This window comes from Sus scrofa, chromosome 3 (genome assembly GCF_054392235.1).
Source record: "Sus scrofa isolate SSC_HxYL_T2T_F1_AM1 chromosome 3, Sscrofa_HxYL_maternal_Yorkshire_Landrace_v2.0, whole genome shotgun sequence".
Taxonomy (NCBI): domain Eukaryota; kingdom Metazoa; phylum Chordata; class Mammalia; order Artiodactyla; family Suidae; genus Sus; species Sus scrofa.
In genome coordinates this window covers 96084158-96109008 of record NC_139385.1, presented here as the reverse complement: position 1 = coordinate 96109008, position 24851 = coordinate 96084158, and the positions used below count along the sequence as shown (strand labels likewise).

General features: G+C 33.2%; 1 pseudogene across 1 annotated transcript in view; it reads right to left on the bottom strand.

Moving 5' to 3' along the window:
* Nucleotides 1-24851, bottom strand: part of LOC110260097 (V-type proton ATPase subunit e 1 pseudogene) — a 561141-nt pseudogene that overhangs the window by 319284 nt on the left and 217006 nt on the right. The gene's annotated exons all lie outside the window — the stretch shown is intronic.

The window sequence follows — 24851 nt, the reverse complement described above, 5'->3', positions numbered from 1 at the left end:
ATTGAAATATAAGTAAGATAAAGAAATAGGATCATAGAGGTTAAGAAAAGCCCTCTGCTTGAGTTTGAATTAATTGTATGAATTATTATTGGGTTAATTATTAATATAGCAATTAATGAACACAGTTATAATGTAGTTTATATTTATAAAATAAATATATTTTAGTTCAGAAAACTCAAAAAAAAGTCTAGAAACAAAAACTAATGCAAGGGCAAAGAAAAATCCTAGTGCTTAAATTACAGTTTCTAAATAGTATAACCCACAACCAGGATAAAGGGCCTTTTCACATAGTCCTGGTTTAGCTAGCATCAGAAATGTAATAAGATGAATGCAAAGAATTTTGTCATATTATACAGTAGTGAAGATACTAAGAATTATTAGTTTCATGTTAAAAGGACCCAGAATACAGCTTTAAGAGGTTTCTATTGGACAAAGATAAAATATGTTAACCGTGAATAAAAAAAACTGCAGTATTTTGAAATACATCAAATATGTTTAATTATCATCCACCATCCATTCACCAGAAAAAAAGGTAGTTATCTTCTATGGTAGAGTTAATGGAAATATTTTTTTAATTGATAAGTAATTAACCAATTATACATGTTCACCAAGGGAATACATCAAACATATATTCTTTCCTGTACTTTTCAATAGTCAAATAATTTATGAGGTATGGATTCTCCATATAAAATTATTCCATTCAGAAATAAATCTGCTTAAGAAGGTAAATGTACTTGGAAAACAATAAGACACTATTGATAGAAACTGAAGATGACACAAACAGATGGAAAGATATATCATCGGAAGAATTAACATTGTAAAAATTACCGTATTACCCAAGACAATCTACAGATTCAATCCAATCTCTATCAAAATACCAAGGTCATTCTTTACAGACCTACAACAAATCATTTTGAAATTTGTGCATAAACAAAAAAAGACCCCATTTTTTATCATTCATTTATATATATATATTTTTTTTTTCTACTGTGCAGCATGGTGACCCAGTTACACATACAAATGGACAAAACAATTTTGAAAAAGAAGAACAGCACTGGAGATATCATGCTTTGTGACTTCAGACCATACAATGAAGCTAAATTAATCAAAACAGTATGGTACTGGCAGTGAAACAGACACATAGATCAATGGAAGAGGCTACAGGACCCAGAAATGAACACATGAACTTACGGTCAATTAATCTATGACAAAGTAGGCAAGAATATAAAATGGAGAAAATATCGTCTCTTCAATAAATGGTTCTGGGACAGCTACATGTAAAAGAATGAAATTAGAACATTTTCTCACTCTATATACAAAATAAAACAAAAACAGACTAAAGATATAAAGGAAAGACCAGGAACAATAAAACTCCTAGAATAAAATATAGGCAGAACACTCTTTCACATAAATCGTAACAATAATTTTGGATTTGTCTCCTAAGGCAAAGGAAACAAAAGCAAAAATAAATGAGACCTAATTAAATATAAAATGTTTTGCATTGCAAAGGAAACCATAAACAAAAAGAAAAGACAACCTCCTGAATGGGAGAAAATAACTGTAAATTTCATGATTGATAAAGGGTTAATATCCAAAATATATAAACAGCACCTACAACTCAATATCAGTAAAACAAACAACCTAATTTAAAAATTGTATTGGGGAAATAACAAAAAAAATTTAAAAAATTAAAATGGAGAGAAGCCCTGAATAGACGTTATTCCAAAGAAGGCATAAGATGACCAACAGACACATGAAAAAATGCTTAATATGCTAATCATCAGAGAAATGTAAATCAAAACCACAGAGATATCACATCATACCTGCCAGAATGGTTACCATCAAAAAGACCATAACACATTTTGGTAAGAATGTGGAGAAAACGAAACCCTTCTACGTTTTTGATGGGAACACAATTGGTGCTGCCACTGTTGTGAACAATATGGAGACTTCTCAAAAAAACTAAAAATAGAACTATCATATGATCCAGCAATTCCACTTCTAGATGTATATCTGAAGAAATCAAAAACACTAATTCAAAAAGATACATGCACCCTAATGTTCACAGAAACATTATTTACAATAGACAATGTACAGAAGCAACTTAAGTGTCCATCGGCAGATGAAAAGATAAATGTGGTGTGGTATATATGTGATGGAATACTCTGCAGCCATAAAAAAGAATGAAATTTTGCCATTTGCAGAAAAATGGATGGAGCTGGGGGGTATTATGCCTAGTGAAATAAGTGAAATAGAGAAAAACAAATACTATGTGTATGTTACTACTTATAGGTTGAATCTAAAAAATAAAAACAAACTGGTGACTATAACAAAAAAGAAACAGATTCACAGATATAGAGAAAAAACTAGCAGTTACCAGTGAGACAGGGCAAGACAAGGGTACACAATTAATAGAAACAGAATACTATGTATAAAATAAACTATAAGAATACATTGTACAGCACAGGGAATGTAGCCAGTACTTTATTATAACTATAAACTGAGTATATATTTAAAAATTGTGAGTCACTATGTTGTGACTGAAACATATAATAAAATAGAATTATTCCATATAATAAAACTACTAACATTAAATGACAGCCATGATGTATATTGCTTAGACCTGGCTTCAAAAATGTACTTGTCTTTCAGACCCAAGGAAGAATTGCCAGAAAGGGAAGAGAAAAAAGAATAAATTTGCAAGTTAAAAGTAATCTGGGAGTTCCCATGTGGCTCAGCAGAAATGAATCTGACTAGCATTCATGAGGACACAGGTTTGATCCCTGGCCTCACTCGTTAAGAATCCAACATTGCCATGAGCTATGGTGTAAGTTGCAGACACAGCTTGGATCTGGCATTGCTATGGCTGTGGCCTAGGCCAGCAGCTACAAGTCTGATTTGACCCCTAGTTTGGGAACCTCCATATGCCACAGGTGTGGCCCTAAAAAGAGAGGGAAAAAAAAGTAATCTAAAAGCCAAATAAGCCAATATTAATATGTGGATTTTATTTGGATCCTGACTCAAGCAAAAATTACCGTGCAATCAAGGAAAATTTCACACTAATTAGAAATGTGACAATATTGAAGAATGACTTTTAAATGTTTCTTGTGACAATAGTTTTGTGATTATGCTTTGAGAAAGTACTTATTGTAGATATATATATATATATATACAGAAAAAAATGATTTCATTTTTACAGAATAATTTCAGGCTAAAATTAGGTGTGGTTTGAAAATGCGGAGGCATATATGAAACAAGATTGGCCATGAATTTTACTTGTTGAAGCTGCCTAATTATACTATTTTCTCTCCTGGAGGAATGTTTGAAAATTTTGTAATAAAAGGTTTTATTCTTAATCTATAATTCAGTTTTTATAATTGTAGACTGCCTCTTGGTTGCAAGGCTCAAGTTCAGATACTAAAAATGCACAGAGAAATAAAGTTTGTAATCTAAAGTAGTTTATTACCTAATGGAGAAGAAATTCTGTCCACAATCCTCTATAATCTGGGATAGATTATTTTTAAATGTTACAGCAAGACCTAATGGACCACAGAGGAGGAAATAAATAATTCTCTTTGAATATCAGATCTGGTAAAAACAAAGAAGATGGCATTTAACTTGAGTAAGGAAGATATTCAAATAGAAGGTATAGCATGCATGAACAAAGAACACAAAACATTATTGTGATGGAGAGGAATCCCTTGCCTGTACAATATAGTATATTGAGTTAGTTTTGAGTGAGCAGTGGTAAGAGATACCTTTAAACAAGTGTATAGAATCTCATATAATATGAGTGCAACATTAGGTCTTTTTTAGTTTGTTGTTATTTAAGTAGCTATGAAGACATCCTTGTTAGGGAAGGAAGATGAAATATACTTTATTTGATTTGTAACTCTACAATAGTCAGATACATACCACCTAACTATTGCTCTATGTGCTCTACGTGCCCTTGTTCCAGGCCTGGGAATTTTAGGCATAGACCAAGTAGCATGATGGGTTTAACACCTCTAGTCCCATATTGAAAAACAATGTTCTGATTACTAAAATTAATCCTATAATGCTCATTATAACTGCTTCTTTTCATACACTGTGTATATTTCATTTATGATAAATACCTAAATATGGACTTGTAAGATAAAGGGTATATTCACAGCAAATTTGATATTGTAAACTTGATAGATACTATACAATTGCCATGTATAAAAGTGTGCCACTCTCTTCCCAAATCAATGTGTGTGAGATTGCTCACCTTTTTTGCACATTAATGCACACAATAGCAACATTGTGTTTCTATTTCATCCTTTCCAATTTTACACATGAAGAAAATACTCTTTCACCATTTCAACTAGTATCTTTTAAATTATGAGTGATATAATACATATTCACAAGTTTATAACTTAGTTGTGCTGAATTCCTCTTTCAAACTTTTGCCCCTTCCTTTATTTAGGGTTGTTGGTTATTTACGGTTAATTTCTCTGAACTCTCTATATATTAATAAAAGTCATCCTTTTCCACTATGTTTTGCAATAATCTTTCCAAGTGCACTATTTATCTATTTTCATTATATATTACTACTTATCCCATAGAAAGTGGGAACAATTTTGTTTTATTCTTCAACAGTATGTTGATTTACATCGTGTGTGTGTGTGTGTGTGTGTGTACATCTGTGTGTATATAGTGGGAACATTTAAAAGCAATCTATCGTTTCATCAGATTTTAAGTGTACAATACAGTGCTGTAAATTGCAGTCACCATGATCACATACATCAGACCTCCACCTTGTATAAATGAATCTTTGTGCCCTTTGACAAATCTCCCCATTTCCACTTTTCCTGGTTCCTGGAGGCCACCTTTCTATTCTCTGTTGCTATGAGTTTGACTACTTTAAATTTTACATATAAATGAGATCACACAGTATTTGTCTTTATGTCTTTCTGAGTATGGCTTACTTCACTTAGCATAATGGTCCCCAGGTTCATCAGGGTTGTCTCAAATGGCAATATTTCCTTCTTTTTTAAGGTTATGTATAATATACATATATGAACATATGTATGTATATGTATATTACTATTAATCACATTTTATTTATACATTGATCCATTAACATTTAGATTGTTTCCATATATCTATGCTGCTATGGATAATGTTGCAAAAAACACGGGAGTGCAGATTAAACATATTTTTAGGAAAAGTTTTTCAGGCTGTTAATTTCATATTCATCATATTAATGTCATATTCATATTTATAGGGTTTATTTGGCTGTTTTCCTAGTGATAGAATTTGAATGTGCTTTGGAATTTTGCTTTATAGATCTTATAAATAGGAAGTTATTTGTGTGTGTGTGTGTGTGTGTGTGTGTGTGTGTGTGTGTTTACTAACCTCTCTCTAGTGTTTTTGGACCCCAGGCAAACATGGGTCATATATTAAAAGCATCTGTACCATAATACATTGGGTAAGTCATCAATCATCAAGCCATCAGTCCAGCAAGCAACTTGATGATTTACTTCCTAGTCATGTGGCTGTACCTGTATCTTCTAGATTCTCTTTTCACAAAATACGATGTAAGAAGTCCTAGCTAAATTTCTGCTATGGATGTTTTCTTTTTTTTCCCCTCTTATCTTCAGTAGCCAAATTCCTGGCCATATCAGCATGTTTTCTTACCCAGAACCTGGTAGGCCGGTGACTTCATGCTGCTTATCAATTTCAGTTTCTATGTCATGGAGACATTTATCTTACTTTTGAGCAGGACTACAGCTTTTAGATTTCCTCACTCTACACATTATCTACATATCATATAGAGAGAGCAGAGGTGGTGCCATGGAGAATTTACAACGCCATCATGACTAAAAATCTTATTATTTTTTTCCACTCAATAATATGTTATAAAACCTCTTCATTTTATTCACACTCTTAATATCCTTAATAGATGCATAATATATCATCATGAGGGGCTGGAGAATATGCCAAAGCATAGATATGCCATTGTTATAAAATAAATTTTCAACTGATGAACAGTTAGATTACATAAAATATTTTTGTTACAGATATTACAATTAACATAGACAAACATATACTTTTGTCTCCCTGTCGTATTTTCTTGAGAAATTTTCCTCTAATGGAAGTGCTGAGTTATTAGACAACTAGCAAATATCTTAGGAAAGATAAAGCAACTATGATATATATGTGGTCTAATCTATATGTGGTCACAATCTAAACCCAGTTAGATATATTTCTGATTCCATGCCTTCCATAAGCAAAAAGTACTGTCATAATCCCCAATATTTCTCCTCCATCTATCCAACTCACCACAAATCCCCTGACTCAATTAGAATTACACATGGCTGTATGTGACAGGGAAAGTCAAAACAAAAATGATCTAAACAATATAGTTTATTTCTTATTTTGTCACATAAGATTATTCCATGCTCTATATAATGTTCCACTTCATGAAATTTTGGACCCAGGCTTTTTCCAGCTCACCATTTCCACATCCCTGGGGTATGGCCCTTGACCTGAAAATCCTATATGATTGTTAGAGATCCAGCCATCTCTCTCACAATCAGGAAATATGACAGAGAAGAGAATAAAGACATGGAACAATGCTTGGCAGATACCTTAAAAGCTCAAACAAAACATTTCTGTTCACGTATCATTCGGCACACAGTGCACATTGCTAGTTGGTAAGAGATTGAGAAATGGAGTCCTTACTCAGCTTGGCATGTGTCTAGCTAATAACTGGAAGTTTTATTTACAAGAAAGAAAAGGAAAAACAGATACTCGGTCAGACAGATATTAGCTTAGTCTCTTCCACATGCCCAAATGAAAATTCTGAGTATAAAGGCTTTAATCAGAGTAAATTAGTCTCTCAATGCAGGGCTTCTTATTAGATTGAGACTTCTCCAAAGGTTCACATGTCAAAAGGGAGGAGCCACGGATGCACAAGTGTCCAAAACTGTTTTTTATTAATGTCTCAGTATTTCATAAAATCCTCAGAGATGATTTTCTTATGCTCAAATATAGGAGATACTGACATATTTGTTCAATGTCATGAATTATCTCTATTTGAAGTGGAAAGGTAAAAAAAAATGATGATAATAAACTCCTTGCATCTTTCAACTGCATGAGTAATGCTCTGGTTGCCTATAGCCGACCATACCGCTGTTTCAGGTTAAAACAAACACACACAAAGTAAACTCTTTGAAGAAAAAAAAAAAGTGAGACACAGGAAGGTCTTAGGAATGACACAAAGAAGAGAAAGTGAAATCTGCTGGATCATTTGCATAACTCAAAAATCCTCTTCCCCTATTGCCCCAGCAGTAAATTTGTGGTTAAGGGAGTCCAGTGTCAGGAAAGCAAGTAATGAGAACCAAAAGTCACGTCGTAATGTGGAGCACATCAGAAAGAGGTATAATGGAGACACAGAGTGAGAAAAGGCATTCAGCACAGTCAAGACAGAGATGGAACAAGTGTGGGAATTAAGAGAAATAAACGAAACATGCAGAGAGTCAGGAAATCCGAAATGAGAAGTAAGTTTTGACCATGATTTCCAGAGGGACAGGAAGAGGGTGAAGATAGTCACCCTTGAGGGTCAGCCTGCACATATTTAGTCAGTTATAATAAGGGAAAACTGCTTCCTCATTACAAGGCTGGGAATGATGTTGATCATTTTTTCTTCCTTTTAGATAGTGGCACATAGGTTGTAATTGGTATGAGGAAGCATGGGCAGCACAGTTCAGACCCTTGCTCAATGGGAAAACCCTAGAGGCATGTGCCAAGCTGGATGATAATGACAGTTGGGACTATCAAATAATGCATCCAGCCTTTAAGAAGAGATGGGGTTGACCCCAGAGACTGGATGGGTTATGTCTAGGTCTCCAAGGAGAGGAGTGAGGAACTCTCTTCCTAAATTGCTATAAAAATGACAAGTTTATTTAAAAGGTGTGGAGAAGGTGAAAATATCCCACTACATATACAGTGGGATATTTTTACAGATAAAATTATTCTTTCATAGGAGATTAGGAAAATAATTCCTAGAGACATTATATTTAACTGAATTTTCACTAGTTTTATATAAATATCTTATTTTCTGTTCTACTTTAATTATATGAACCAAGAACCAAAATAGGCCTTCCTTTCTTTACTTAAATGTCTAAAATTTTTAGTAGCAAATATAGATGAGTATAATTCTTAAGCATAAAACATAAAACCTTTGGTATTTTTAAGTTATCTGGTTGCTATTAACAGTTTATTGGTAGGCTAATATAAGGAAAATCTTTGCATTGTAAAAAATACTTTATGATGAGATAAACTTTCCTTTGGATTTATGATACTTTATCTAAATTAAATCACAAATTAGTTTATAAGTACTGTTTTCAATGTTTTACAAAGTAAACTCCAGACGCACAAATATATATGGTTCTGACAGAAACCACACTGGTTTGTTGCTGCCCTCAGAGATTTAGAACTTGATTGCCAATCTTACAGAAGCTGGCTTGATCCCATGGGATCAAGATGCCAGATCACACTAACAGCTGAAATATCCAGAAAAAAAAAATATCCACCAAAAAAGCTTCACCTTTTAAAGGTGATAATATAATCCATATGTCTTTTAGTTATGTAATGCTCTTGCTCTACTGATGAAACTCAGCACTGAATTCCTGGGGAGACATGACTTGTCGACACTATACGTGGTTATATACCACTTTTTCTTTTAAGAGCACAGACTAGTCAATGTGGGTCCCAATTGCCTAACACTAATACTATTGGATTTGGTAAATCTCTACAGAGCTCAGTAAAATAATACTTCACATGCAGAAATCTGTTAGGGTCCCTGAACTTTTGGGGAATACTCAAATTTCAGTTTATGTGGCTTTCCCAGTAAACTTAAAATTATAGACGTTTGACCGCTTAATGAAAGCTTGCTCTCTAGCAGACATCCAAAGCTGGAGTGAGACTGCCTCTTTGTCTGCATTACAGAATATTTTGTTGCTTAAAAAATGAGTCCTGATTTACTACAATCTAACTTGTTTACAAATCCTCACATGAATATCTGGAACTCTAAAGTGACTTGGCTTTCAACAGATTCACCCTTGTGGGGTTACCAAAATTACTGGAGGTCATTTAGTGCAGAACTATAGCTTTTTATATGCCATCTCTTTGATAAAATTATTTCAAAATAAAAAGTGAAAAAGAGTGTTGGAAAAAAATGCATAGTTTTTTAATTCAGGAAACAGACATCCAATGTGTTATCCTTTTTAGTGACCACAGTCCCAGGTTATAATATTTAGAGTAATAGCGTAAAATTTCCAGAAACATATGGCTGTGGAATTTTTTCTAGGTAGAAGCCCTTCCTTTGACTTTCACATACTCACAGAGTTTTAGCCTATAAAGAAAAAGAATTTGAGTTGAAGAGGAGAAGGGCATGATGAGATCACAGGAGACTGTCCCCAGGAGTCCTCACAGCCAGATACTCCTCCCATGTCCTGACGACATGAAGACCACTGACTAGAGATGAAGTGGCTGGAGGCAGGCTGGACTTTGGCGGCCTTAGGGCTTGCTGCTCTTCTCTTTCATATGGAAGAGAAATTTTCTCTTTCTTGTACTCCAGAAAAAGACCTGGTGTCTGTGTGTGGCTTATGGAAATCACTGTTACTATTTTAGCAGCACATCTTATGTTGGAATAAGTAATACAGAGAGTGAGAATGTGTCACGTACTGAAAGTCTAATTAGAAATAGGAAAAACCCCTTATTTCAAAGGGTACGTTCTTATATAAACTATATGATTTCTTCTAAAATTATATTAAAATTGGAAGGATTTTTAAAGCCAAACACACTATAATATATTAATTTCAGTTACTTGGCCCATCACTCTGCTAGTCACTGTTGAAAACATATTTTAACATATTTTTTAAGCATATTATCTCTAGCCTCAAAATGCTCACCATTTTTTGAGGCAATAAATGAACTCTTAAGAAATAGAAAAACCAAGCAATAACAATGGATACCGATGGAATAGATATTTAGACAGATAAAGATATCTGTTAAAGAATGCATTCAGCATTGATATTATAGGGAAGGTGAGTTAATCTGCTTCTTGAAAGAGAATAATACTATTACCAAAGTACTGTCTTTATTGTAAGGATTAAGTAAGGTACTATAGGGAAGAAACTTAAATCCCTTCCTTACAAAATACCATTTTAAATGACTGGAATAAAATATAAGAACATATCCTGCTTTAAACAAGATACAAAGGCAAAGTCCACAAATGTAAATAAAAACACATTTAACTAAATTAAAAAATTTAATTTCTTGATCAAAAGTTTCCATAAAAACTAATAGGAAAAAGTTTAAACAACAGATTGAGAAAAGACATCAGCAATTAATTGAAGTGAGAAAAAATAGAAATACAAAATACATATTATTATACATTCAATTAAAGAACATGTAAATAATTCAGGAGGCCCATGAGCTTGAATAAATATAAATTTACATCTACATCATCACTGAGCTCTAACTGCAATTTTAGCATTTTCTTTTGCTATAAATGCAGACAACAAACCAGAAGGGCATGAGTCATACCTGAGACTGCTGACATTAACATTTACAGATTTTTTTCATAGAACATTGTAGTTGTTGAATATATCCAGAAGTGCTGTTTACTCTCATTTCCTCCAAATTAGAGCAATATAGATTCATTAATACATCTTATTATTTAATGTATTAATGAAAAAGTTATGTGTTGCTATATTCCAATTAGCCTTTTAATATCTTTTCTAACTATAATTACTTTGTAATCCTATGCATTTTATTAAGGAAAATTAAAAATTTACCCCTAAAAGGAGACCATTAACTTCATAAGGGTACCAAAGGTGGTTATGGTACAACAGAGGTTAAGAACCACTGAACTATGTGAATATTAATAGATGTTATCAACAATGATGAGAGAAAACAGTGTCAAAAAGATGTATGTATAGTATGGTATGATTTGTATGACATTTTATGAAAATCACTTGAAAAATAATATCTATTTTTCATGAAATAATATTTATGCATAAGGATCTATATAAATATAAGGAGTTAATATTATGACATATTTTGTCTGTAAGAATTCAGAGGGTTAATAGGATATAAGAGGGAAGATAAAATCAGACTTCATATTTAGCTATAATATTTTCTTTATTTTAAAAAATTAAGGAAAACTTTTTTTTACAACTGTCAGTTCTGGTTTATGAATACACTAGTTGCTGTGCTTGTGAAATTTTTAAAGATCTCAACAATTTAATAACCTCTTAGAAATTAACTCAAAATAAGATAATCTTAAAGAATTTTGCGCAGTTCCTAATATTATAAACAATTCATAACTCAAGATTTTTATTGTTGAGATTTTAAATGTGTTTGCTGAGAACTATTAAATATTTATAAAGGAAAGTGAAGATGATTCAAAGAAATGGAAAGATATTTCATGCTCCTAGATTGGAAGAATTAGTATTGTTAAAATGACCATACTACACAAAGCAATCTACAAATGTAATGTGATCCCCATCATTTTACCTATGGCATTTTTTACAGAACTAGAACAAATAATCATAAAATTTATATGGAACCACAGAAGACCAAGAATTTCCAAAGCAATCCTGAGAAAAATAAATGAAGCTATAGGCATAACCTTCCTAGACTTCAGAAAATGTGACAAAGCTAGAGTAATCAAAAGAGCACAATACTGGCACAAAAACAACATATGGGTCAACAGAACTGAAAAGAGTACCCAGAAATAAAACCACACACCTACAGTCAATCTTTGACAAAGGAGGTAAAAACATTCAATGGAAAAGCCAATCTCTTCAGCAAGCGGTGATGAAGCAGCTGGACAGCCAAATGTAAATCAATCAAGTTAAAACACACCCTCATACCATACAAAAAAGTAGACTCAAAATGGCTTAAAGACTTAAATGTAAGACATGACACCATAAAACTCCTGGAAGAGAACACAGACAAAACAAAACATTCTCTGACATAAATCCTAGCAATATTTTCTTAGGTCCGTCTCCCAAGGCAAAAGAAACAAAAGCAAAAATAAACAAACGAGAACTAATCAAACTTATAAGATTTTGCACGGCAAAATAAAATGAAAAGATAGCCTACAGAATGGGGAAAACATATTTGCAAATGACGTGCATGACAAGGGTTTAATTTCCGAAATATATACCAACAACTCATACCAACTCAATAACAAAACCCAATCAAAAACTGGAAAGAAGACCTATATACTAGACATTTACCCAAAGAAAACATTCAGATGCAATATGCACATGAAAAAGTACTTAACATCTTTATTTTTATTTTATTTTTATGCCACACCTGTGGCATATGGAAGTTGCCAGGCTAGTAGTTGAATTGGAGTTGCAGCTGCAGGCCTACACCACAGCCATAGCAATGCCAGAACCAAGCCACATCTGTGACCTATGCCACAGCTTGCAGCAATGCCAGATCCTTACCCCACTGAGCAAGGCCAAAGATCAAACCTGAATCCTCATGGAGTCTATTTTGGGTTCTTAACCCACTAAGCCACAATGTAAACTCCATCATCACTCAATCTTAGAGAAATGAAAATCAAAATTATATGAGGTAGCACCTCACACTGGTCAGAAGAGCCATCATCAAGTCTACAAATAATAAACACTGGAGAGGGTGTGGAGAAAAGAGAACTCTCCTACATTGTTGGTAGAAATGTAAATTGATGCAGTCACTATGGAGAACAGTATGAACGCTCCTTAAAAAACTGAAAATAGAGTTACTAGTGATCCAGCAATCCCAATTCTGGGGATATATCTGGAAAATATGAAAACTCTAATTCAAAAAGATACATGAACTCCAATGTTCATAGCAGCACTAATTACAATAGCCAAGGCATGGAAGCAACCTAAGTGATCAAGAAGGTGTGTGTGTGTGTGTGTGTGTGTGTGTGTGTGTGTGTGTGTGTGTGTGTGATGGAATATTACTCAGTCGTAAAAAAGAATGAAATAATTCCATTTGCAACAACATGGATAGACCTGGAGATTATCATACTAATGTAAGTAAATCAGAGAAAGGCAAATATCATATGGTACCACTTATATAAGGAATCTAGAATAATGATACAAATGAACTTATTTACAAAACAGAGATGATTCACAGACTTCAAAAACAAACTTATGGTTACCAAAGGGGAAAGTTAGGGAAGGGATAAATTGGGAGCTTGAGATTAACGAAGACAGAAAACTGTATGTATATAGTATATATGAAATAGATAAACCAGAAGGTCCTACTGTATAACACATATAACTATATATAATCCCTTATAATCCAAATATATATATATATATATACTGCTATACACCAGAAATTAACACAACATTGTAAATCAACTACACTTCAATTTAAAACATTTTTAAAAAATGTTTGCAAAGCAAAAGTGGAAAAAGTTTTTCTAGGTGGAGAAAACTGCGTGAGTAAAGGCACATTAAAAAGGAATATGTCAAGAGTTAATTAACCTTTCCACAGGAAAGAAACTCATGAACTTGGAGAACAGACTTGTGGTTGCCAAAGAGGATGGGAAGGGAGTGGGCTGGACAGGGAGTCTGGGGTTAATAGATGCAAACTATTTCATTTGGAGTGGATAAGCAATGACATCTTTCTCTATAGCACAGAGAACTCTGTCTAGTCACTCATGATGGAACATGATGAAGGAGAATGTGAGAAAAAGAATGTATGTATATGTGTGACTGGGTCACTTTGCTATGCAGTAGAAATTGACAGAACACTGTAAACCAAGTATAATGGAAAAAATAAAAATCATTTTAAAAAAAGAGTTAATGAGATGTCGGCAGTCTCTTGCAGCAAATCCTCAATGCTGGAAGAGTTTCTATGAACTGTCTTTCTGGTTCATGACACAGAATATAAAGTCCTGAATTTCCAATTATCATTACATGGGTAAAAATCAGCCCTAGGAGACCTGAAAGCTCAGGGCAGACCTTAGTGAACTGGTGCTTATTGGGTATCTGGGCTTATTATTGAGGGTCTGTAGGGTAAGTCACTGCTGGTGCCAAATGGGGAGGAAATTCATCAAATAGGCTTCCTCACCAAACAGGAACTGCCATCCTTGAAGGAAATCAGGCCAAGGATGAAGTACCATGATGCAGGCTGTTGCTAAGAAGATGAGATAAATTAGAGAAGGCCTTGTACAAAAAGCATTCAATTTGATATAGAAGTCAGACACATTCCAGCGTATTTTAGTGAAGGACTGAAAAATAGCCACTCTAGCTTTCTTACTATCTTTTTTCTTATTACAGGCTGTTTCTCAAAGAGGCATGCCATACGAAAGGGGTTTGCAATTAAATAAGATAGGAAACACTCTATAATTTATCCTTCTCACAGAGAGTTCCAATATTTGAGTATTAAAGGCTCTGAGGAGTCCTATTTCCTTCTTCAACCCAGCATCTCTCCCAAAGTGATTATTAACATCTCATAGACCTTATATTCTAAGCAGATCATTTTGGAAGCATTTTTCTAATGTTTCAAAAAATCAAAACAACTTCAGCTATTTTTTTTGGAGGGGGGCAGAAATTTCATAAACATCCAGGTTTTGCTTGAAACATGACACTAAAAGATGATTACAAATACATTAGAGTACATAAAGCTGGATGAATTTCCAAGGCAGCAGGTTATCTCAGAGGTTTGATCATTGTCAAAAGTCTCTTTATGGTTTATGATCCTGTCAGAAACCCTCAGTTCTCCCATATGTACATATATGGTACTCTCTCCTTCCCAGTTAATTGTGCTATAAATAATTTCTTCTTATCTGCATATCGATTACAAGGTAATGAATGCCACTTCATGTTACGTGAAATACAAATCAAGCCCTAGACCCCCTGAGATAATTTTCTTGGCCAAACTCCCAGCCCCTGTACTTGGGATGAACTTCAATTGTGTCTCTAGGGTTAGTGAGTGTTATGTTTCTAAGTGATGATCTGTTTATTTCATGCCACATTTGCAAGCTGTCTTTTCCTCAAAAGTACCATTAAGTTTTATATTGAGAATTTTAAGGTGTTCAGTTCACTTTATTTTTGTAAATGTTCTTTATTCAAATTTATCTCAATGTACAATTTGTTCATACCTCATCTCTCTAGAGAGCTTTAAGGTTATGCTTTCCCTACAGGGGCTTACAGGAAAAAAAAAAAAGCAGTAAAATTCACAGTTGACAAAAGCATATTTTCTTCTTCTCATTCTTTAACATGCTTGCTCCAATGAAAATAATGCCTTGCTTGCTGATGAACCAAAAGAAGACTTCTCATTCACTGGCTCTCCTCTTTGTATAAAGTCACATACCTGTGCCAATTATTTTTGGAAATGCTAGTACAGTCTCCTTCTTTAAATAAAATTTGGGGTATAAATTTCACATTGGAAATTTATTTGATATCAGTGAGAAAAAATATTTCCATCTGAAAGATATTATCTTTGAGATTGAGTCAGGATCCATGCTGAGAAAAGGATCGAGGAGATATAACTACAGTTGAAGAAGTGAAACTCATTGTATAAAATATTTTGAAACATAGAATCAACATACAGTGAGGGCCAAAGATTGGCAAGAGTATTTCCTTTGGCAATTTTGAATAGCCATATCTTTATTTCAGTGCTAAAATGCTCTGTGCATTAATAATCATTTCTCCCAATATCAATGCTTAAATAATTTCCTCCTAAAGGATAAAGACAGGCACTAGACATTATATTTGTAATATTAAACTCAACTATTTTATCCTGAAACTCAAACCACATGTGACTCAAAGGGATTTCAATTATTTTCTGAGATATAGGGGTTTTCTTTTGGTCATAAGACTATTTGACCTTTTTTTCCTTGGACACAAAATTATAAATTTAACAAAAAAAATTTCACACTTCAAATCCACCAAGGTCTATGTAGGAAAACCTTGAAAATAGTATATTTGGAAAAAGAACATGTCTCCAGTAACTTATAAATGATATCCTTTTGCTGTTTAGGAGATGGGTATCAGTAATGTGGTTAAATGAGAAGAAAGTGTTAATTGCAGGATCACTCTGAAAGTTCATATTTTACATACACCTCTTGTAACAGCAGTTGGCTTGTGACAAAGGACCCCAATACACCTGAGCCATAAGTGATTTCCTTCTGAAATAAACCAGAGTAAGATGAAATATTGCAAAAAGTAAGCCCAAAGGATATTCAATACACATAATCACTGCAGGGAAAATACTTTAACATTTTGTTAAATTGAGGATCACAAATGTGACTTTCATATTTTCACTCTTGAGCTCAGTTGCATCCTTGTGGTTTCAATGCGTTTCTCATTAAAACACATTGTTGAAAACTTAAACAGCTATTTTCATCTTCTTTATTCTGTTTAATTACACAGATTTCAGGTTCTAATTGTCTTTTGCTCTCTTGACCTCATCAGGCAAATAAGGCTGTTAAAGCTAGAAAACATACTTCTATGAAGAACGTAATAAATTTTAAAATCTATATTGGTGTAATTTTTCTCGCCCAGTGTTGAAAATGGATTTTTCAAAATACAACTGGATTAATGAGTTTTTCTTACATCTATTTTCTTTTTATCACGTATTTCATGTTTTAATATTTTAACGTAGTTCATTCAGTTACTCAGGGAATAATTTTCTATGCTGTCCTTTAATTCGTGGCTTCTCAAAATAATAAATTTGCATCTCAAATATTATATTTTTATTACGTGTAAAATCCCATAGCTTGCTTGCTAATCAGTATGCTTGTATGCTAGGACATTTGTCTATTTTTTGAATACATATAAATTTAATATATTTAATATATGTATCTTTAAATATAAGTATTTGATCTTGAAGGAGAAATCTGGCAATATTTCCAACTTACTCTTGATTTTTTTTCTTTTTTTAGGCATTGCGTTGTGGAACAAACCTGGATATATTTCTAACTTACGAGTCACTAAAATTTCCAAAGATAATTCAAAATTATAGATAACTGAAAAGGCATTACTTCTTTTCCCCAAATTTATTCTTCTAAGATGCATGCTTTAAATAGTGCATCGCCTGATCTGAGTCTTCTACTCTCTGCTTAATCTTCATTTGAGGTGCCAACAAGCAGTAGCAGAGTCTACAGATATTGCTAAGAGAAAGGCCTGACCAGCATCCATCAGGATGGAAATGCCTTCCAGATTTTACCACAAGTCTTAGAGCAGCACAGGAATAACTGAGAAAATGAAGTGACTGTGTGCCTGCTAAGGCATCTTACTCAGTGCTGCTTGTACCACTGGGAAGAGGAGAAGGTGAGATGAGGGCTCTAAAAGACTCTATTCTCTAGGAGCAGTGATTCTGCCCAGCAAGGAGCCTCTTCCTGACATCCAGGTGCAGCTGAAGGATTTTTACACTGTCCTATTTTTTTGTTGCTCATATTTTCAGTAAAACAGCAAGTTGAAATGACAAAATCAAGTTCCTCTACTTGAGATTTGGAGAGCTAGCTAACAAGTGTAAACTTTGACTTTTTAATCTGAAAAATGGAGAAATTAATATTACTTAATTTTTAAAGTTTTTATAAAAATAAATTAGTTAATCCCTATTAGTAGTGTGTCTGGTCAATACTTATTTATTATTAATTTTCAAAAATAACATTAACTTCTCTGAGCCTTTTGGTCTTTTTTTTTATCAGTTAAGTGGGGTTAATAGTGTCATTTTTTACTTATTGTTTTACAGAGTGAAGGATCTAATATATAATTAAACACTAGGTATGGTGCACGGCATGGCTACATGGTCAGAAAAGGTTAGTTCCCTGCTTGCCCTCTGGAACAACAGTAAACCTCAAGAATTTGCTTGAGTATGTAGAAAGTATAGAACATTTTGCTGTATATCTGTCACCTATTTTTAAAAATCCATCTTTCAGCTGAGCTTTTGTTTATAAAACTCTGTCTTTAGAAAAACTGTAAAACTACAAACTTGACAGGCTTTTTGTTTCTTTTCTGGCTTTGGGTGCCTCTGTCCTCTTTGGGATTGTCACTCACTCTTGGGGTCTGTCCTCAGTGTCAGCCATGGTCAGCCCTTGGTATCGAGAAGTTCCTTATTTAGAAATAGATGTTCTTAAAATACAAGAAGAATGGAAGATTCAAAAAGTGGTTGAATAGAGGGTAAAATCATGTTTGAACTGGTTTCCATGCAACTTGAGCACAGTACTGCTGAAGGACAAGCATTGGGCCACACGGACTGTCTGCTGGAGAAGGACTCTGCAGTAGCGAGGTAAGGCACGGCTCTGCTCCCGCCAGTTCTGACTTGAGCTAGTTGCTTCAGCCTCTCTCAAAGGCACTTTCCCTGGCCCTTAAGTGAGGTAGACCAAATTTGCTTCTCAGGATTGTTCTGAGGCTCAGAAATGAACTAGGTAGTGATCTAAGTAGGATGAAATGGTATTATGGTAAAACGGTATTACCAGTTTATCAAACGGTATTATGATAAATTTACTGGAAAGAAAGGACAAAGGGAAGGTGCATCAGAAAGCAATAAGGCAAATGTTGAAGAAAATGAAACCACTCTAACTTATCAAACAGGGACAGCTTTCTGGAATTCACTTGCTTTTTATACGTTCCTCCTTTTGTTCTAAGCAGAAGCATGGTCAAGCCCCTTCTTTCCCTGCCCACTCTTTATTGCAATCCCACCTGGAATGTATTTTTAGATTATCCCTAAACATTTCAGTGTGAAAAATGAAGCCAACCTAATTTGAGGAAACATGAAAAAAGGGGGCTGATTCTTCTACCTTGAGAGTTTTCCGAATGCCAGATGGGACAATATAGGATATTTTTAATAAGCTCTAATTCTAAATACTTTTTTGTGGCAGAGTTAAATTTATTGGGAAACTTTTACTTTATTTGATATTTTTTTTCTTTTTAATGTGAAAGCAAAACCTCCAATATGTTGCCATAATACAATAAATACAATTTTCCAAACCTGAAACCATGGCAACAGTTTTAAATAATAGAATATGATTGGCTACATATGAAAAAATAAAACCACATTCTAAATAATTAAATTGTTTCTCAATGTAAAATAATAATATCCCAAGCATTTTCATGTTTTTTGTGTACAATATGATTCACTGTTTTGGTCTGTAGGGAAGCCTATAATTACCAGACTATCTCTCATATACTACATTCTTTTTGCCACTAATCCATGAATTAAAATGATAATTCAAAGAAAATAACCTGTCTGAAAATGAAAACCTTGAGAATTACATCCTTTAGAATGAATTATTTTTATCTTGGTCCATCCAATTGAGTACATTTTCTATGATTTTGGAGGAAGGGTTTTATAGTTTTTTAAAGTGGTCAAAGCAGCAATAGTGATTTAAATATGATGCTGTCGATTTGGCCTCACATATCTGTAGTCCTCTATCCAGAAGATTAAACAAATAGGCAAAGGCTTTTCATTGACACAAAGTCTGTTCAAGCAACAAAAATCTGCTGAAAAGAGAAAATTTTAATTCAAGCATCCAGATGTTTTAGCTTCCTAGTGGGCATTTGGCATCAATGCAGCAAAACATCTGCCTGGTTAAAATTGCTCCCTTTCCACTGCATTGTTTAGCAGAACTTTCCAAAAAGCAGACCATAGTGGAATCACTTTACCAACTTCCAAGTCAGAATTCAAACCATATTCCCTATATGCTGACTTGAGGAATAATGTTATGGGAATATATAAATAGATAAATGACTGGATAACAATAAATAAAAGAATAATTCATACACATGAAAGGTTCAGGCAGTGATAGTCACACATATGGTCCTGCTAAGTGAAAAAGAAATACCTATATCTAAATATAGCATCTGTACCAGAACTAGTGAATAATGTTTTATTTCTCCAAAGGTCAATATAATATTACTTAGTCTGCCAAATTCTAATAGTTACAGCCCAGTCATTAGCAGCCAAGTCAGAGAAGGTATTAATGATTTTGACCCTAGAAATTTCAATCCTATTTTCAATGAATTAATCAGAGGAAGGCATACACCTTTCTTCAGTGCCTTGAATATGACATATCTGAGTTTCTGTTCAGAATGTATCTCAAAATCATGTGTTGTGTTGATAAATATTTATGGGGAGTAAAAGAGTATGTTCACATATTTCTAAACATGTTGTGATCCATCTTGTAGTTTCAGCAAAGATTCTGTTGTACAACAGAGCATTTAATTTTCATAAGGGTATTGACCTGACCAGTAAAACCAATCTTCTTGTCAGGATTACAAGGACCCTTTTTTAAAATAAATGTTTACATTTTTAAAAGATTTTTCTCTGAGAATCCCAACTGTTATAGAACTCTTTCCCAAACTGTTTATTTATAATAAACCAGGCATGTTAAGACCTATTTCCAAGTAACTGTATACTGCACTTCTTTTATATGGCTTACTTAGCATCTATTACCAGCTCAACTTGGCCATATAGTAAGGAGAAAAATGTGCATTATAAAAATAAAGAAGAAGCATGAATATTATCATAAGCTGCCCACAAAAGAAACAGAAATGTTATCAAATCTGTATTTTGCTGACCAGTACTTGATGTGTATGTGCATTTCTTGTAAGAGTAGATAAATGAGGGAATACTGATTAAACATTTCAACTGCTGTATCCATTCTGGCTTTGATTATAAAAATATAGCAAAGAACACAGCTAATCCATTCCTTCTGTCACACACCCACTTTGAGCTTAGCTCAGGAAATCCCAAAATTCATCCTGTGAAACTCAAAGACTTTAAAGGTTTCAATACTACAGGGTAAGCTTTCATGTAGAATGAATTTTAACTCATACCTTTCATAATTATTTTATTGAAATGTTACATTTAAAGTGTCTTGGTAATATCGCTTTTTATCAATTCAATAAGTTTGTTTAAAAGGTGATTAGTCATATTATTTCAGAGGCCATCCCATATACAATTGCAGAGTCAGAAAGAATCCTTCGAGATATATCTAAAGCAGTATTTTTAATGTATCATAATATATGGATGAATGATAGTTATCATGGACCCAGTAATCAGTATTTTAGAAATACTGGTAAAACTCTCATAAAGAAAAAGATCAAAAGTATATTACTTTGCTTTTAAAGAACAATAGTAAATATGTTATGATTTAAGAAAATTTAAAATATTAATTCTATATTTAGAGAATTTATTTCAAAAGCATAAGCTTATTATTCATTAAAAAGGTACATTTCTGTTGCAGATGTGCATTATTTGTAAAATATGAGAATGAATATAAATAGCAATTTCACGGTTTTCCAAAATACTTACATTTTCAGTAACCAATATACTATTTTATATACTTGAAATAATTTCTTAAGATTACTTGTGCTGTCTCCTTTCAGTGGAAAATACTAACCTGAAAAATTTCTTCTTTTTTTTTTTCTTCTTTCCTATCTACAATCAATGTTAAGTGAGAAATCATTCTTGGAATTCATACTTTAAAGTGGCAAAAAAGGGAAAAGTTATAAAATACTCTGGGGGTTAAAATCTGTATCCTGATCAGTAAATTTTATGACCTAAAGTGAGTCCCTGTGGTATCATTTATTATAGCTAAAATGATTGGAACTGGGGGCCCATGACACTATTACCTGTTTCTGTAGATTTATTGAAAATTAGCAATTCCATTTATATCTATGAGATTTCAGGGATTACACTGTTATAGACTAGAAAATTGATGGATTTATGAGTCTAGTGAATATAGCTGTACCGACTAATACACCAACAGAGAAAATTTAGGGGTTTGTACTCCTAAAGGAGTTAACCTTTGGATAAAGAAACATTTTTCAAGCAGAATGTGAGAAATTATTGAATCTATAAATTGTCACTGCTGCAATACTGAAAAGAAAGAGAGAAAACCAAAGGCACATGTTTAACTTTTGTGTGAGAAAGAATGAAAAACAAAAATTACCCAGAACAATTTGTACTGTGACTTGGTTTGCTAATGTAATTGCTCACAGGATATTTATTGCTAAACTATAGTATCACTTGGCCCTAGGTTTTCTTTTTTGCTGTCTCGCTTTAAACCCTAGGATATGGCTTGTGGGAATTTCCATAACAATTTGGATCATAGATTACTTATCACACATCCCTCAAACCCTTAGCACTGTCTCTGGTACAAAGAGGACATATAAATAATGGTTGTTGATAATTCAAATACATACTGACTGTCTCTGATTTACGTTAATACCAGAGATGCCAGCTCAGCTTTCAAATAATTCTGTGGAGATGATTTGCCTCCCAGAGAACTTGACCATGCCTTCCATGTTAGAAAGTGGCCATAGGATTTATATCTTTGAAACTTTATTAGACATAAAAGTTTACTAAATTATAGTGTGATGGCACACACCCATGAAATGTCCTTACTACTTTGTTTCTTTTTTATTATTATCATTTTTAACCAAGCAATACATACGTATAAGTACTTTGTGGTGGAGCTGATATTAACTTCTTCACACTGCATGGATGTACTGGTTACTGACAGCTAGCATCTATTCTGAGAGGTTCAGGCCATGCTGAATCAGTGTTTCAGTATTTTGTACACCCTTTCCAATTTTAATAGAGATTGAAGAAATACCCAAGAAATATAATGTAATCCCTGCCAACAAAAATATTAATTTTTAATGACAATCATTTATATATGTATATTTACACATATATAAATATATACATATATGTACACATATGTTTATATGTTGATATACATTCACATACAGAGAAATGGGCTTGGTAATAACAATTCAGGACATCTCCTGAGGATGAGGCAGATATCTGGTAAGTAATGGGGCTTGATTTGAATCTTGAAAGATGAGGTTTTCTTAAATGGAGTTGAGTGAGGGGAATGTTTCCAAGAGCAGGAATTCCTAGCTTAATGTAAACAGATCTAATGAATTTTTTTTGTTTTTTATTTTGCTCATGTAATTGAAGAAGCACTGACAGAAACTAATGTGAGGTAATCAAAGAGGAAAGAGATTAATTTAACAGTTACTTTCATTTGTTAATGATATTCCTCTAGTTGTCCACCTGACAGGTGAAATACCTATGGTAAAAGCTAGACAAATATTTTAAAGCATTTCTGACTATTGTCATGGAACAATGATATGTGGAGTCTAAACAAGATGCATGCAGAATTTAACATGTAGAATTTAAACAAGAGGCATCTAATTATATTCTCTTACCATATCATACTCTCCTTACTTCCTGTATATATCCTACGTGTGAGTTAAACAGGGGTATTCAGACTTGGTTTATTTACCATTTATATTCCTTACAAAATTCTTTTTAGACTGATACTGAGAGCTGACAGATGACAGCATACAAGAAAAAAAAAAAATAGGAATGAACCCACTAGTTCCATAAATGCCTTTTTGAAACAAAATCTACATAATTTCTTTTTTCATTAAAATTCACACCATGAAAGTCAATTTTTGTTTTCTTAATAACAAATGAAAATTGTTTTTTAAGGTCTTTACATGCCAGCATATTGCCTTTTCTTTGGTCTAATACTAAGTGACAACCCCGCATTGAGCAATTTTAAACCTGGTGTTCGATTTACAGCGGACATGTTGAAATTTGTGACAAATGAAATAGATATTTAATGACACCTAATGTGTAGTGATACAGCATAATGTAGGTTGTTTGGTTTAGAAAAAAACTTGTAAATGTTATGCCACCAGAGCAGAGCAGTTGAAAGCTTAGCATAATTCCATAAGATATTCAGCTACAGAAAGATTTCGTAACGAAAAGATCAAGAAAATAATACATTTACTTGAGAATGTGAAAATTACCTTGGAACTTACTTTGCTATTTGCATTCCATCTTGGAACAAGCCAAGGTGTTTGAAGCTTAAGTTTTTTTTTTTCTTTCTATTTAGTGGAGGTTCTTAGGTTTCAAGAGGATAAGTATTTGTTTCTGAGTAAGCATACTTCTGAATTTAAGAGAGAATACAAAATTACTCTAAGTAACCATGAGAATATTAATATATTTATCAAAAATCTAACACTATGCATAGAACCTATAATAAAATATCCTTAATTTGATGTGGTCAATAGACTTATTATCTTTAGTTGAAAGTATGTATATGTGTGTATACATACACATATATATTTGAAAATATAATAAAATATAAAAATCACTAATAATTATATTAATCACCAGTATATCTTTGGTATACATATATATAACTTATTTTTAATGTATGTATATATTAACATTTGGGAGATCTTAACATGGGCTTATAGCAACCTCTTTCCCCTTAATCAAAGAATAGTTTTGTTTTATATGGAAATCATCTTTCTAGAGGGAGTGACTACAAATTAAACAATCTAGAAGAAAGTCATTCGCCCAGCAAGTAAGATCAACTACAAATGTGCTTAAAAATAAGCGGGATCTCATTATTTCTGAGATCTCAAAGGGATCTTAGAAAAGGAGAAACAGATAGCTGGAGAGTTAAGTGTTGATAAATAGATCTATTGTTTTGACCCAACAGAAATCAGTCTATAAGTAATTCAGTGGAGAAGAGTGTTTACACCAGAAAAATTTGGAGACTAGATTAACTGAGAAAGATGTTCTTATCTTACCCAGTTGGGTTAAAAAGCATGAGTATGACCAGATTAACTCTGCAAAGGGACTAAGGAAGGATTTTATTTTCTTTCCTTTTTTTTTCTCCCTGAAGGCGGTGGGGACTGGACTGGGTGGAAACAAAAGGAAGAAGGAAGAGAAGATGAAGATGGAGCCAGGAGATTACAGATCATGTTACAATTTGAAATCCTCCCTATAATTTCTCCTCTTCAGCATACCCTGACCACATA